The following is a 15,927-nucleotide window of genomic DNA, read 5'->3' as shown; positions in this document are numbered from 1 at the left end:
GTGGGGGCACTGGGAGTGAATGGGCATGCGAGAGCCAGCAGCAGCTGGGCAGGATCATGGGGCCTGCGCCAGCATCCCAGGCCCAGTGCTGACGGGGCCCAGAGCAGGGTGGCAAGAGCGTGGGGTCCCAGCCAGCAGGGGCTCTATGGAGTCAGGTCAGCTCCTCACTCTCCCTGCTGGTGCAGCCCAACCTGGCTGCACAGACCTCTGCCAGCCTGCGCCGTGCGCTCCTACCACACCACTCTGGGCCCCACTGGTGTTAGCCTTGGGACCCCAGCACAGGCCCCATGCTCCCACTCACTTCTACTCCCCTCTGTGCCTGCCGCCGCTTTCTCACCCAGAGGCTCTCAGCTGCATGGCTGGACTGTGGGGCTCAGGAGCCAGCTCAGCCCCAAGGACTGGGGTGTTCCCTGCAGTCCTCCCCTGCCTCCCCCCATCCCCTTCTTACCTGAATTTCCCGTGCTGGCACAGCCATGAACAGTCCCATGATCCCAGGTCAGAAGCGGGGGTCGGGGTGGGGCTGGGTGGGCCCTGCCATTGCAGGAGCCTGTCAGGGCTTCCCTTGTATCCTACTGCCCCTGACTCCTGTCATCTTTGGTTCCCGCAGGCTAGATAGAATGGCCTTGGAGGCCGGATCCGTCACGTGGGCCATATTTTGCCTGCCCCTGTGCTACATAGTGCCACCGCCTTTGGGTTGGCACTCCCCAAGCTGCTTTGCTCGAGTCCCATTATGCTAGTTCGGTTTCCTTAATGTGGGTAAGCTGCAGGACTCTATCTCTACCTTGACCTCTGGAATGCCTCCAAGATATGGTTTTGTCTGTTACCCTTCACAGACATGATGAAATAGATCCCCAAGAGCAGGACTTTCCCTTGGTCTCCTCAATGGATTAAGTATTTCCAGATGTTTTGGCAGTTTGGGTTTCAAGCTTATTTTTCATAGGGATGTGACAGTTGAAAGCAAGCAGCATACAGGCTTTATAAGGATTCCTACACATAACTACTCTGATTTTGTCTATCACAAGAAATAGTACAGATCTATACACAAGGGCCAACATGCCTGCATTTTATTTCTAATCTCTCCACCATTTTGAGGTAGAGTTCCCTTTTCTGAAGGTGGCCTGTCCTCTGAATCATAGCACTTCTGCTAAAATAGAACTTGCCTGCTATGAAAGTCTATTCTTTTTCTCCTGTGTCTGTATGAACACTTCCCCTTCACACAGTTTCTCAGTCTTAATGTTTATAAAAAGCCACACCAACATGTAGTTTGTGTGGTCTAATGCTGGGAAAATACAACTGCTTCTATACCCTGGCCACCTGCAGAAAAATTGAAGAAAATAAGGCCTCTGACATCCCAAGGAGCTTCTATAAGAATGGGAGCCACTGAGCCTATTGACTCTTCATTAGCAGCTCATGTCTTGAAATTTCAGTCCAACAGGGAAGTAAAGAGACAAAAGAGAAGGGAATCAGCCACACAATCAAAACTGAACTTGCAGACTTGCACAAGCCTAAAAAATCCTAGTATCAAAAGACTTGATAAGTTGTGTTTAGAGAGATTCCTCAAACCATCACACACAGACTAATAATTACATTATGTGATTACATCTGTAAATTCCCATAACACATCTGTAAACTCCCATAACACTTAGTTTAAATGACTAAGTAAGTACACAGAGTGCAGACAACAGTATATGAAGGATGCTAATCTAATTAAATGGGGTGTTTCTAGAACTAGAAATGCAAGCAGTAATTACTCATTTATCATGAGTTCTCTTGTGTCATCAATTGTTCTTGGTAACTGTTCCATTTACTGGAGAAAAAAGGAGTGTTGCATGTGATCACATTTTTAGAATAAAATGTTATCTTGCACAATAATAAAAACCCCATTATAAGGGGCCACCACTGTATGCTTTTTAACAAACTTTCATACTGTCTCTTTGATCCAACAAAATACATCCCCAGTAAGATTGTTCTAGCAAAGGCCATAAACCATGTTCATGCCCACATACATGGGAAAACAAAATCTTTACTTCTGTAGACACAGACATTAGTAAGGAAAACAGAGGATACATTTTGATCCTTTTGTACTTATCAGAGTGGATTTTTGGGGTCAATTTGTTCATTAATGCACAGACAGAAGAGCAGCTCCCCATTGTAACTCATGGAGCTTTGCAAGAAGTACAACAAATTACAATGATCCCCAGAACCCAACAGCCATTTGCTATTGGGTCCCAGGGGGTTACAGAATTGAGCTGCTATTTAGGGTGGCTTTGAGCCTGCAGCCACTCTCCCTAGCAAAGCCCCTCCCAGCTCCAGCACTGTTTTCAGAAGGCAGGAGGGATGGGGAAAGGTAGTGGAGGGAGCTCATTCTAAGGATTGCTCAGCTGGCCCTGGAGGGTAGAGTGGGTGGGCTGGAGCCCCTCCCCACATCAGGGGAGCTCCAATCCACCCACTTTACCCTCCAGTGCCAGCTGAAAAAACCCCAGACCAAATTTCCTCTGCTCCTTTTCCCCCCACTCCCATTCTAAAGACAGCACTGGGAGCAGGGCTGAGCTGCTCTCGGTGCACACAGACACAAGTTACTGAAGGTGCTTTGCTTTGGAGTATATTCAGCTGAACCCTTATGCAATGAGGGTTCATACTATTGTAGGATCAAGCCCTTTTAAAGTGCTCTGCAGCCATGCACTTGTTTCATCATGACCATAGAGCACTTTCAGGGGCCAGATTGGGTGAATATACTCACTTCTGTCTGCTCCTTAAGATACAGACTTCAAGAGAAAAGCATTGAATCTAGCTGAGAGTTTAGTAGTTCCTTTTTCATAGGTGCATATTATATATAGTGCATGCAATGGATTGCTGATAGCTGCCCAGCTCTTGGGTTGGGGTGTGCAGGAGTGAATTTCTTTGGCGTAGCTTGTTTCCTTGGCAGAAGTCCTAGAAAGGCAAGTAGAAACAGGTGAACAGAAAGCACAAAAAGTGGCAAGGGGGTGGAGTTACCTATGTGCCTTTTGCATTTGTAGTATTTCAAGGACTCAGGTGGATTTGTATTGGATTGTATTTTGATGTGTAAATACCACTAATTGGTAGAATGTGATCTGGCCTTTATAGCTAATCCTTGATGGTCCTGTTTTCTGAAGCGGGGGAATGCATTTTTATCCATTTTGAATTATCCAAGTTAAATACCATCAACTTGTCATGGACACACAAAGTAACCACACAACTTCAGAACTATAACCTTATCTCCCTTTGCCTCTATTATTTGTTACTGACAATCCTTGTAATCTAAGATATATTACAAGTTCCTTCTGCCTGAGGTGGTGGTTATTTATTCATTTATTTGATTTCTGTGCTGCCCTCTCCAAAAAGGCCCAGGGTAGTTTGCAATAAAAACAAGATACATCATTTAAAAAACAGATAAAATATTAAAATAAAATAATAAGTAAATGAAGCAGCTCCCCAAACTAAGCTTTCAGTATCACTTGGGGCATAACCCTGTCTGCTAAAAGCCTGTAAAATTAAATAGGTCTTACAACATTTCCTGAAGATGTCCAGGCTTGGACTCTGACAAGCCTCAAGGGGGAAGGAGTTCTAAGGCTGAGGAATAACTACTAAGAATGATCTCCCACAAATCTGGCACACAGATGCAGGAGGTTGGTATTGGCTGATCTTGGGGATCACAATGGAATATAAGGGAGGAGGTTTCTTATGTATGTACAGCCAGTCCATTTAGGGCTTTATGGGTCAAAACCAGCACCTTGAATAGTGCCCAGAAAGCTATGGAAGCCAGTGCAGACTCTGGCTTCATTGTGGATGCTGATTTTTCTTTGTAAAAAAAAAATAAATAAATAAATACTTATACTTATTTTTATGTACCACAAAGCACAATGATAAAAATAATGAGGGTGGTCATCTGAAAAACAGAAAGTATATTTATTGCTTATTTCTGGCTTCTAATCCTAAAAAAAAAAAAAAAGAAAAATATTCTGTCTAATGAGGGATATTAAAATTCTTTTCATGATGTTACAGGCACCTTAGTCTTTTATATCATTATACCCACTTGAAAGCTGGTTAGGAATAGAAGCCCAGGTCCATATAAAAATGAAGGGAGTTCAAGCTTTCTGTTGTGAAGGACCTCATCACTTATCACTTTATACAAACTGGCAATTATCTTTAAGTTGAACAGTAAAGTGTAACGTCTTTCCTCCAAATAAGCAGAGCTGTTCATTATGATGAAAGGATGCCTGGCTATAAGAGAGAAGGTTTAGATCTAGAATACAGTAGTGTTGTATTTTTTTGCATATCTCTGTTTTTAGATGTCTAAAAGATATCTGTTCTCAAACTTACTTATCAGATCTCTGTTCAATTTCTTGTATACAAACATGATTTACAACTCTGTTCATTTTAACACTTCCCAATGTACAGATCCCAGGAAATCATCAGCTAATACCACAACTCAAAATAAGAGATATAAAGTTCAGCAAACTTAATGGAAAGATTCCACTGACTTCCATGGGCACTGGAGGAAGCTGAATCTTAGATCTAGATGAATGTCTTTAAAATGTTTTGCCAAACAGTCATTTAAAAATAACTGAATGGAATTTGCTTTATCTGATTGCTATTATATTTATATCCTATAACTATTCTAGCATCAATTTCAACCAGCAACTTTTCAGTACACAATAGGCAATAAATCAAAACAAATGTTATACTTGTAAGGAAAACTAGTTGCATCTACACAAGAAGCTATGGTGCTATAGTGATGTGCTATGGCATTGTAGCATCCATTGGCAAAAACCATGACACTGCTACTATGTCGCCATAGCAAGGCACTCCCTCAGTATAGCACATTGCTATGGTGACATAGCAGCCAGAAATAACCAAAAGGAAGTACTAAATTAACGCACAGTAACAACAGTGCCATATAGTCATGTGTGGATGCACCCACTGATTCCAAATTAAGTTTACCTAGCCCAAGAATGTAAACAGAATCACATGATTGATGTGTTATACCAAAACCATCCATACTGTTCTGATTTTCAGTAACCTGGCTATAATAATCTTTAATAGTATATGGATAAAGAACTATTCATAAGAAGTTTGGTGACTAATGTTGAATTATATATCAAGAAAACAGCTTCCAGGCAATTTGTCTAGAAATAAGGCTAAATTATACTTTGATTATTAACAGGGAATTAGTTACTCAGCTTTTTGCAAGATATTCTTAATATATAATCTTAAATAAGTTTGTAAATCCTCCTTTTTAAATTTGTAATGAATAAAGGGTAAGTTTTTAGTTAATTTGAATGACCAAATTATGAACATTCACTGATTTTTTTTTTTTTTTCTTCCCCCCCTTAAGTGTTAGACTATTCAGAAATGTCAAAGTCGTATTAAATTGCTTTATAATTTATTGCATTATTATAAGAATTACTCTAAGTAAATTAATGCTTATTTTGAAAAGGATAATAAAGTTTTATAATATTTTTTTTCTAATGTATATGTCCCATATATTTGTGCCTCTCAGGCACTCCGAGACATCACTCTAAATCTTCCCAAGCAACTTTTTTTTGTTTTAGAAGAGGAAATTGTCTGGTCCTCATAGGCTGGGCTGTTTCAGTGTCATGCTGTCACTTACAAAGATTTATTTATGGCATCCATTCATCAGTGAGTGATGGTGGATATTGGAGCTGTTCTGCTGACTGATGGTGCATTTTCTAATGTGGCTATAGAGACTGATGTTAGATTTGCAAGTCCTGCCATGATGGTCACTGCTGTACATGACATTGGGGGCTACTATACTGGCAGGCTGTTTACTTCAGTAACGTTTCTCTTGTAATTTGAATGACCATTTCTTGTTGTGATGTTGGACTCCATGATTGAGAAGGGAGTGCTACTTTGTCCTGTCTCCTGTTAAGTCCTCTCAAAGGTTTGGGTCAATTCCAAAAGCCATCCTATCCTGCTTGCAAACATCTTTTGAAGTGCAGTTTTGAACACCCTACTCTTCTCTCCCCACCAGCAATTTGGCCAAATAGGGGATATGTCTATGCAAAACACTATGGCACTGTAGCTCATTGCTATGGCAACATAATGTCTAAAAATAACCATACACCACAGGGACTGCGCAGTACTGGCACATACTGAACATACACATACCGGTGTGTACTGCAGTCATTTAATACTTGCTAAGCAAAACTAAAGTAAGTACTAAGTGACTGTGCAGTACCAAATGTGCAGTCAGGAGCATGTATATATGTACCCAGGATGGACTTTAGGATACACCCATCTTCCATCCTGCAGAAATGGCCAAGCCAAAGTAGGCATTGCTGTTTTGATGGTTGGCTTTGGCGATGACCTTGGTGTTGGTGATTCTGTCTTGCCATATGATGTCAAGGATGTGCCATAAACAGCATAGGTGGAAGCTGCTCAGCTTCTTTTCTTAATATGCACATATTGACCATGTCTCACTACTTATACGTAAGGACACTGAGGACACAGGCCTTGTACACAAGCCGCTTAGTTTTGATTGTGAGTTTTGTATTGTTCCAGGCTCATTTGGAGACCTTACTGAAAGGCATAGCTACCTTTCCAATTTGCATATTTAGATTTTCATCCAGTGATAGGTTGTTGATCATTTGTTCACTGCCTCAAGAGGTGTGTTGTCAAGGCTGAAAGATGGTGACTGGTGAGCACCCTGTTCTAGAAGCACAGTCTTCTTGATGCTGATGTCATCCTGAAAGCATGGGAGAGGCGATTCATGAGTATTTGTAGTGGATTTTCTTCATGAGTAGTGAGTTCAGCATTGTCAGCAAAAAGGAGCTCCCTAATAAGTACATGCCTCACTTTTGTCTTGGCCTTTAGACGTGATAGATTGCAAAGTTTGTCATCTGATCTTGTGTGGAGGTATATGCCTTTCTCCAAGCCATCAAAAGCATAGTGCAGCAGCACAGAAAAGGTCCCAAAGAGTTTGGGTGCCAGAACACAACCCTGCTTCATTCCACTCATCATCTCAAACCTGTCAGAAGTTGATCCAGCAAACTGAACTGTGGCCTGCATGGTTTTCATGAAAGGAGCATATCTATACTAAGTAATGTTGGGGGGCATCCAATCTTTACCAGGACCTTGAACAAACCTGCTCTGCTGGCAGTGTCAAAGGCTTTTGTCAGGTTGAGAAATGCTGTATACAGTGGCTTATTTTGTTCTCTGCATTTTTTCTTGCAGTTGGCGTAGAGAAAATATTATGTTTGTGGCAGGGGACCAGACTCGATCTTACAGGTCCCTTACGGTCCTTCTATTCTATGATTCTGTGATCCACTGTTAATCTCCCTGCTATGAATCTACACTATGATTCTGGGTTAGCATGATCAGCAAGTTGTTGCAAGCATTTCAAGATGACTCTGGCAAAAGCCTTGCCTGTGATGCTGAGGAGAGAGATGGCCCTATAGTTGTTGCCATCACCCTTTCTCTCTTGTTCTTGTAGATGGTGATGATGCTATCATCATGCATCTCCTGGGGTACCTACCTACCTTCTTTCCAGCAGCACACTAGGAGTTGATGAAGATGTGGTAACAGGCTAGTCTTCCTGCCCTTGAGAACCTCAGCTGGGATGCCATCCTCCCCTGGTGATTTTTCCACTTGCTGGAGAGTCTATGACCTTGCTAAGTTCTTCAGCTGTAGGTTCTGTGTCTAGCTGTGCCAGTGCACCTAGAGTTGGAAGTTGATACAGTGCCTCTTCTGTAATGTCTGTTTCATGGGAGTAAAGCTCTAAGTAATGTTCAACCCAGCACAACATCTGTTTGTTCTTATCAATGATTTTTACTTTGCCATTTCAATACTTAAGGAGGTGATTTTAGTTACAGCTGAGCCAAGGGCTGGCTTCATGCCATCATACATAACTTGGAGGTTTCCCATGTCTGAAGCAAACTATCTCTTGACATAGGTCAGTCCAGTGCTGGTTTGCGCAACATCTGTACCATTGCCTTGGTATACTTCAGCTTAGCCTGGGAGCCTTCTGTTGGATTCTGGTTGTATTTCAAGTAGGCTATCTTCTTGGCTTCAACAAGTAGTAGCATCTCTTCTGAGTGTGCCTCAAACCAGTCTTAATTTGACAATTTATTTTTACCAAATACTTCTGTGGCTGTTTCCTGGATGACTGTTTTTAGCCTAGTCCAAGTTCCTTCAGCATTTGCAGTTGTTGCTTTCATAGACATAGCTAGCTCAAAAGTCATTTGAAAGTCAAGGCACTTCCTTAGGCCTTTTGTGCTGTGTATGTTAATTCTTGTGCTTGGCTCTATGCAGCTTCTTTGATATCACTTTTGCTTTGCTGACAATATGGGCATGGTCTGTGTCACAATCTGCACTGTGATAAGTGCAAGTGTGCAGTACATTCCTACTGGTGATCATGAGGTCTAATTGATGCCAGTGGCCAGATGGTGTGTGTCTCCATACTTTTTGATACACGGGTGGTTTAAGGTGCAGAGTTTGAGAAGACGTTGGCCATTTTCATTCATTTTTCCCAGTGCCATGATGTCCCAGGCAGGTTGGCCAAGAGTTGTGATCTGTACCTACTTGAGCATTAAAGTTCCCTAGGAGGAGCAGCCTCTCATTTGTTGCTCAATGACTTGATGCAGGGCATCATAGAAGTTATCTTTACCATTTGAAATTGCCTGTAAAGTTGGTGCATAGGCACTAGTGATGTTAACAAAACCGTATGACTGTAGTTGGAATGAGATGATGTAATCTGATGTTCCAATGGGGGTCTCAATGGTTTTGACCAGCCTGTTGCAAACTGTGAATCCAACCCCATGTAGGTGAGTATCTTCTGCATGTCTCCCTTCCCCCAAAAAAGTGTAGTTGGCTTCACAAATGGAGCCTGAGTTGGCCAATCCTGTCTCCTGCAAGGCTGTAATGTTGATGTTAAATTTTTGCAGCTCTCAATCAATCAGTGCAGTCTTCTGGACATTATCCAACATCTGTAAATTGTCATTCATGCTGAGACGCACAGTCCTGACATTCCAGCTTCCCAGCTGGAAGGTTTTAAGGTTCTTTTCTTGTTGCCTGGTACTTGATTTGCCATCTTTTTTTTTTTGTCTTTTGGTCTAGCCCCATGCACCAAATGAGGCAGGCAGACCATGGTGTGTCAGCCCTTTACTGGCTGGGGTCTTAAGGCAGGTAGTAGCTGGCCAGTGGAACACAATTGAAGGTGATCCATGGCACCCTACTCCATGCCAGTGCAAGTAGCAAAGATGGAGTGTCTTCTCCATTCCATTTTGGCTGCAATGGCTTGGGCAGTTGATATGGAGACACTCGAGTTGCCCATATATCAATGTCCCCATCTCGGCCAAGGTTGATGATCTCTAGGTAAAGGCAGAAGCCAGTACATTTGGAGCCATCTTGGCTCCAGGAGCAGCCGGTATTAAGAAGATCTTCAATTTGTCCGCCTTTCAGGCCTCTGTTCATAGACTGGTTGCCAACCAAGACTGAAGAACCGAGTCCACCCTGCCGTGGCATCCGCATTTTGGTGGCATTTCCTCCACCAGGTGTAAGGACTAGTACCCCACTCTGCCCCTCTGCCTGAAGCCATAAAGGTTGCTAGGCTATTTCCTGCTGCCCAGTAGGACTGTGAGAAGCTTTGTGTGGGGATTCGATTTGGAGGAGATCCGGCTCAATTCAATGGCCATATCTCCAAATCCGAATTGAATCAGGGGACCAATAAAAAGGTCCGAATCCATTCAAAGCTCTCTGAATCTTCGGAAAAGATTCAGAGAGTTTCAATGATTCAGGGAGCTGCAGTCGGACTCAGAGCTGGTAAGTAGGGGAAGGGTGGGGCTGCAGGAGAGGGCAGGGGATCATGTGGGAACCCCTGCCAGGCCCCATCCCCTGCCCGCTTCCCCAAACCTCCCCATGGCTGGTCTGCCCATCCCAGCTTCCGATGTTTTTAAAAAAAGCCCCACTCACCAGGTGCTGCTGGGTGGGGGGACGATCCCTACTGCCCGATGCTGCATGGGGGGCTCTGCCATGAGCCCCCACCCCCGCTGCCTCCCCCTTGCTCTCCCAGCCCTGCCATAGCTGTACCTCCCACCCCAGCTCTGGCCCTTTTAAGAAAAAAACACAAGAAACCCTGGGACTCACCAGTTCCTGCAGTGGCCTCGGGGCTTCGGGGGACTCATGGAAATACAATAAACTACTACGCAGGAAACACGATAAACTCCTTGCTGCAGGGTTTTTTAGTGCACAGCAATGCATTTGTAGACACTGATCCAGCTGGCCTGCCAGTTAGTCCTGCACTTAGGCACCCTTATGCCCCAGCCGGCCCCTTCACAGCATGTTGAGCCAGGCAGGAGCAGGCCTGGGCTGGAAGGCTGACCTATGGGGCCACCTGCCAGCCAGGGGTGCTCCAACCCTGCTCAACGTGCTATAGTCCTGGGGACACATGCAAATGGTGTGCCCGCACCGGAGTTTATTGCTTCAAATTAATGGCATGTGTAGACGCACCCACTGAGTCCTAAGTGACTTGTCTAAAGCAAAGAAGGGAGTCTGTATCAGAGTTAGAACTGTTGTGTTCTGTTCTCATCTTCTGGGCCTATTACAACTAGATTTTCAAGGCCGCATTCCCAGCTGCAATGTATACTTCTGCTAAGTCAATGGACCTATGCTGATTTTTTTGTTTGGTTGGGTTTTTTTGTTTTTTTGAACCATCTGAGGATCTGGCCTCCTGAGACCAATTTTAGGTGCTTACATAAGAAATTCTGGCCTGTGTGACTTGGATAAAACCCACAGAGGCAGTAAGTATCAGAGCTGGGACTCATTTTTTTTCTGTCCTGACTAATCTGACTTTTAATTATGATGAGATAAAAGGCGAAAAGCATAAACATGCTAGAGAAACTAGAAAATGTTATCAGTTTAAATTGGAAAACACACTGTATTCTCCCTGTCTGCAATGCATTTTTATTATTTGCACAAGTAGGGAAGAACAGGAGATGTCACTTGTTGGAACCTTTTTCTTTTGGAAAGTCTTTGTAGCTTTCAAATAGGTTAAATCTCTTGTGATTTTGTAGATTCATTTAGTTTTTCCTTTTCTTAGCTGGTGAAAGGAGGATTATAACACTCGGAGATATAAACGTATGCTACAGAAAGTAGGTTACAGCAACTCTGGGATTGCATTAACCCATCTACTTTTTTTTTTCCCCAATTAATTTTCAAAGCTTTTCAATACTGGCTGCTGGCTTATAAATGCTTATTCTATCTGTTGCTATTTCTTCATGCTCTCTGCATTAGATAATCTTCTCTTTTACTACTACTACTACTACATACTAGATTCTGATCTCATTTAAATTAGTCTCATGCAAATGATTTCAAGGGAATAACTCCTGATTTAGAGAAGTGGGAGATTAAAATCAAGCCTACTGCATTCAGAATGTTTGAGGAAAAAATACCCCACAAAAGAAAATGTGCAAGAGTATTGTGGTCTGAATAATTTGTACTGATATAGTTCCTTCTATGCAAAGATCTTCAAGTACTATACAATGACTAATGTACTACAATTGATGTGTTAAAACATATCTTGTATGGAAGATCTTTCTTTTACAGATAGGGAAACTAAAGTTCAGAGGTTAAAAACAAAACATTTCCACTTTGATGCGTTACTATAACACAAACTTGAAAATTCTGTCATAAGACTAATTTGCAAAAGGTGGCAGGAAAGCTGAGGCAAAGATGAGAATAAAACAGATCTCCTGACTCTGGGTCCTGTGCTTTAGCCTGAAGACCAATCTTTTTTACATGGGGACATGCCATGGTGTTTGTTTCTAGAACAGCATTAAAACTATGTATTAATACAGTCTTATGTCATTTATTTTTTCTCTGTATATTCTATTTTTTCACTGTGCTTTTACTTGTATAATGTTATAGCATAGCTGTTTTATATAACATAAATGAGGTAGCAGGTATATGAACCCAGATTTTCAAATATAACCGACTGCTTTGGGTTCTTCAACTTGAGATGTTGCAAAATAATACCAGAAAGCTGGGGCTCAGCCTTTTCTGAACATTGACTTCTTTAAAGTAGATGTATGTTGGCATCCAACCCAGACAAATTCAGTCATCATTCATGTTCGAAAATCACAGTCTAAATCACGGGAAGTCAATATTATCTAAATTTTGACCCAGAACAGAGCATTTAGATGACTCTTCTCAGGCAAAAGGAATGAATGCCCAGCTATGGGATTAGAACTCAGTTCATGCCCTTAGAAGGATTTTATATCACATCTATTTTTTTAACACCAAAACATTTGGGTTGCTCAGAATAAGGTAACCATAAAAGAACAGTTCTGTAGATATTCAGATTCTCAGATGCTCAAAAGCAGACCTTTTGGATTCCTCCCCTTTCTGCTTGAATTACATATAAGAAACAACTTTTATTCAACTGTCCTGAGTGCCCTCAGCACTGTGCAGACTTACAGAAACATGATTCCAGGTTCAAGGATCAGTTCAGACACAAACAAAGTGGTTCAGACATGCAGAGCATCTGGGCATGATTGTGAGTAGATATAGGAGGCAATTAAAAAACCCCCACAAATATTCTTTGAGGAGTTGCCTGAAGGAGTGGAAAGAATGAGAAACCGGGAGTTTCCATGTGTAACAGGCAAAATGAAAGAAGGCTATGTAACCTTTCTGCCAGACAGTAAAGAGGGCTGAGTTCAATTTTAAGGGTTTTACACAAATTTTCTCCCTTGGCTTAGATTTCCACCCAGAAACTTGGAAAAACCCCCAAACTGATTAGGATTTCCAGTGTGAACTTGCTTCACCACTCACAAGCAATATAAAACTAACAGGTTTACTGAAGGGGAAGGTAAATGGGACAAACAATCTTGAAAAGTCCATAATAGTCAACAGCCCACCTCAGCCAACTATTAACAATTTATCAGAGTCAGTGAGTTCATAGTTCTTAGTTGTACAGAGAGTGAAGCTGGTAGCCAGTGTAGCTGCTAATTTAAGCTTTTCCTTTGCCTGACCGTCGTTGGGGGAAGGGGAGGGATACTGCACCACTGCTTCTGTTGTTGCTCCCTACCACCTTTCAGAGGAACTGCTCCACTGCTTTTGTTGTGCTTCACTGCCCCTGGTCCTCTGCTGCTGAATACTGCCACTGCTGGGTAGCAGTCTACTGCCAGGTGCTGATGCACTCTGAATTTTTTAGACCTTGAGCAAACCCAAGGATTTCAGTCTTCCAGCATCTAGTTGATATAGGTTTCAACCTGACCCACTCTGTGTACTCCAGATACTTTAGTTCTTTAAGAAATACCTGGGTAACAGGCCTCAACCTGACCCTATTACAGAGAGTTAGATATAGGGCCCTGAGAAAATCACAGATTTCTTGTAGAAAATTTGCAGCACTTGCATGGGGAAAGTATAATTTTTCATGGAATATTCACAGAACTACCATTAATCTTGGCAAATGGGTCCTGGTAGATTCATGAATATTCTGTGTGCAGGAGACACCATAAGTGGTGGGGGAAAATATTATTTGGGGGCTCAGCCCCATCTGACCCCTGCCCCTCCCTCCTGTGGGGCTGTTGCAAAGCCAGTGCACATAGCTATGGCTGTAGGCAGTGACAGAGGAGCATGCCAAGGGCCGCCAGGCACTGTGAGATGGTGGTGCTGTGATGCTGTTGCTGTTGCCGGCCACCGCAAAAAGTTTGGGGGGGCTAAGCCATAGGTGGCAGAAAGCTGGGACTAATGAGGCTTAGCCACCACAAACGTGGGGCAGTGGTGGCAGTGCAGATGGCCACAGGGCAACCCAAGTGCAAACTCTGGGTGGCTTCAGCAGGCATGGGTGAGGGGCACGCACAGACTCAGACATGCAGCCACAGCCTGCATGCAGCCAGGATTGCAGCCTGGCAGCTGTGGAACACTGTCCAGCATAGCAAGTGAGTCTGTGAAGGGGTAAAGGAGGGGGCAGATCGAGGCCCCCACAGTGAGGGAGGGAGTGGGGCAGGGGCACAGAATGGGGTGAATGGGGCCCTGGGGCAGGTCATGGGATGGCTGAAGCCCAGGCGGCTCGTCCAGGGGTACAGGACTAATTTCACAGTATCTGCGCAGTCCATGAAATCACTTTTTCTCAGAGTCCTATTTATATATCACAAACACTTTTCTATATGAGGCTTGATGGCAAACTACATGCCATCCTGGGGGGTAGTCCCTATAGGAAGCTTCTCCAAGACTCCTTTACCAGTCCGGTGCTGAGAGTCCCTTCTCTTTATACCACCCCACAAGCTGTGGTAAGAGCTGACTTTTCCATGACTTTTACCCAGTTTTCTCTTATAGCATCAGTATCCTTATGGACATTATAATTTCAGAAGGGAAAGACAGTGCACACAAAACCCAACTCACATGGCCTGTTTATATTCAAACAGTTAAAATGCAGTTAAAACATGTTAGCACAGTTTTAACAAGGACAGAGGGTGCCTATGCACATTCTCCAATGTGTTCTAATTAGACATGATTAATCGAGACTGCTCTGTGTTTTAACTGGAATACTCTAGCATCACTGCAGTGTCAAGTGTCTAAGCCCCTGTGGGTTTAAAACTGGCCACTGGAGCTCTTTAACTAAAGCTTGTTGAATGAGCTTTAGTTAAAGCATCCTGTGGGCACTTTTAAATGTGTGGGGGCCTTAAGACACATGACACTGTGGCTTTTTAATTACAGCCACTTTCCGGGAACTGTTCTAATTAAAATTAGTGTTACCATATTTTTGCTTTCAAAAAAGAGGACACCTGTTGGGGGGCAGTGATATGCCCATGCCCTACCCCCCAGACCATGCGGGTGCCCCTCATTCCCAACCTGCAGCCCTCCTGTCCCTGCTGATGCCCCTTACTCCTGGCCCACAGCCCCCTGGCACTGCCTGTGCCCTGCACTCCCACACTGGTGCCCCTCACTCCCAAGCCACTGTCCCTCCAGCCCTCCTGGTGCCCTTCACTCTTAACCCAGAGCCCCTTACTCCTCCAGCCCTGCAGTGTCTCCCAACTGCCCTGCCCCTGTGAGTACAGGCACTGACCCTGGTGCTGCCAGCCAGTCTCCAAGCCCTAGCGCTCCAACCCCTACCCCCCCCCCAACCTACATTCAGCTCCTGGGGTTGGTCCTACCACCCTGCATGGCTGCATACCAGCCATGTGCATGTGCGCACAGATACATGTGATGCCCCCTACCTCCAATAACCCTTCCCCTGCTCCCCTCAGCCCCAAGCAATTCCTTGACAGGGCAAGCTGCAAAATGCCAGGAAAAACTTTAATTCTGAGCAGAGCAAAATCCCGGACATTTGCTGATATTTTAAAAAAACTGCCTGGACTGAGATGGGAGGACACAAAAAGAGGAAATGTCCAGTAAAACCCAGACATATGCATATGATAACTCTAGTTAAAACATTCACCCCGCCCCCATCTGTAAGCATGTGTATAGGCACCCAATAAGTTCCCACTGTGTTGACCATGCATAACAATGGAGGTTTGCAGATAAGCATCACAGAGCTCTGTCTACACATGCATTTACGCTGGCTTAAATTTACTGTGGAGTAAGCGGGAATAGGCATGCAGGCATTAAAACACATGCAGGCATTAAAACACATTAAGGCTGTGTGTGGACTGATTCGGGACTAAAATTAATCCCAAAAATTTAAATGTGCACACAGATGTGCACATTTTAAAATTAAAGTGGTGCCCTCTGGGTCTGGTCTAGTGATTTTAAACTAGCTTTCTCCACTTCTGAAACAAAAACTTGGAAGCATAAAAAGCTCCTTCAGCACCCAGGGTGTGTGTAGGAGAAAATGTGGCTGAAAACTGGAGTGAAGGAGGATAGAGAGTAGCATCTTACCTGCTCTGAATCTTTAGACTCAGGTGGCAGATGCTACTACCGCAGCTGCTGCTATAACAATGTGGGCTT

Source organism: Alligator sinensis, unplaced genomic scaffold, assembly GCF_000455745.1.
Source record: "Alligator sinensis unplaced genomic scaffold, ASM45574v1 scaffold217_1, whole genome shotgun sequence".
In the NCBI taxonomy this organism is placed as follows: Eukaryota; Metazoa; Chordata; order Crocodylia; family Alligatoridae; genus Alligator; species Alligator sinensis.
This window is presented reverse-complemented; position numbering follows the sequence as displayed.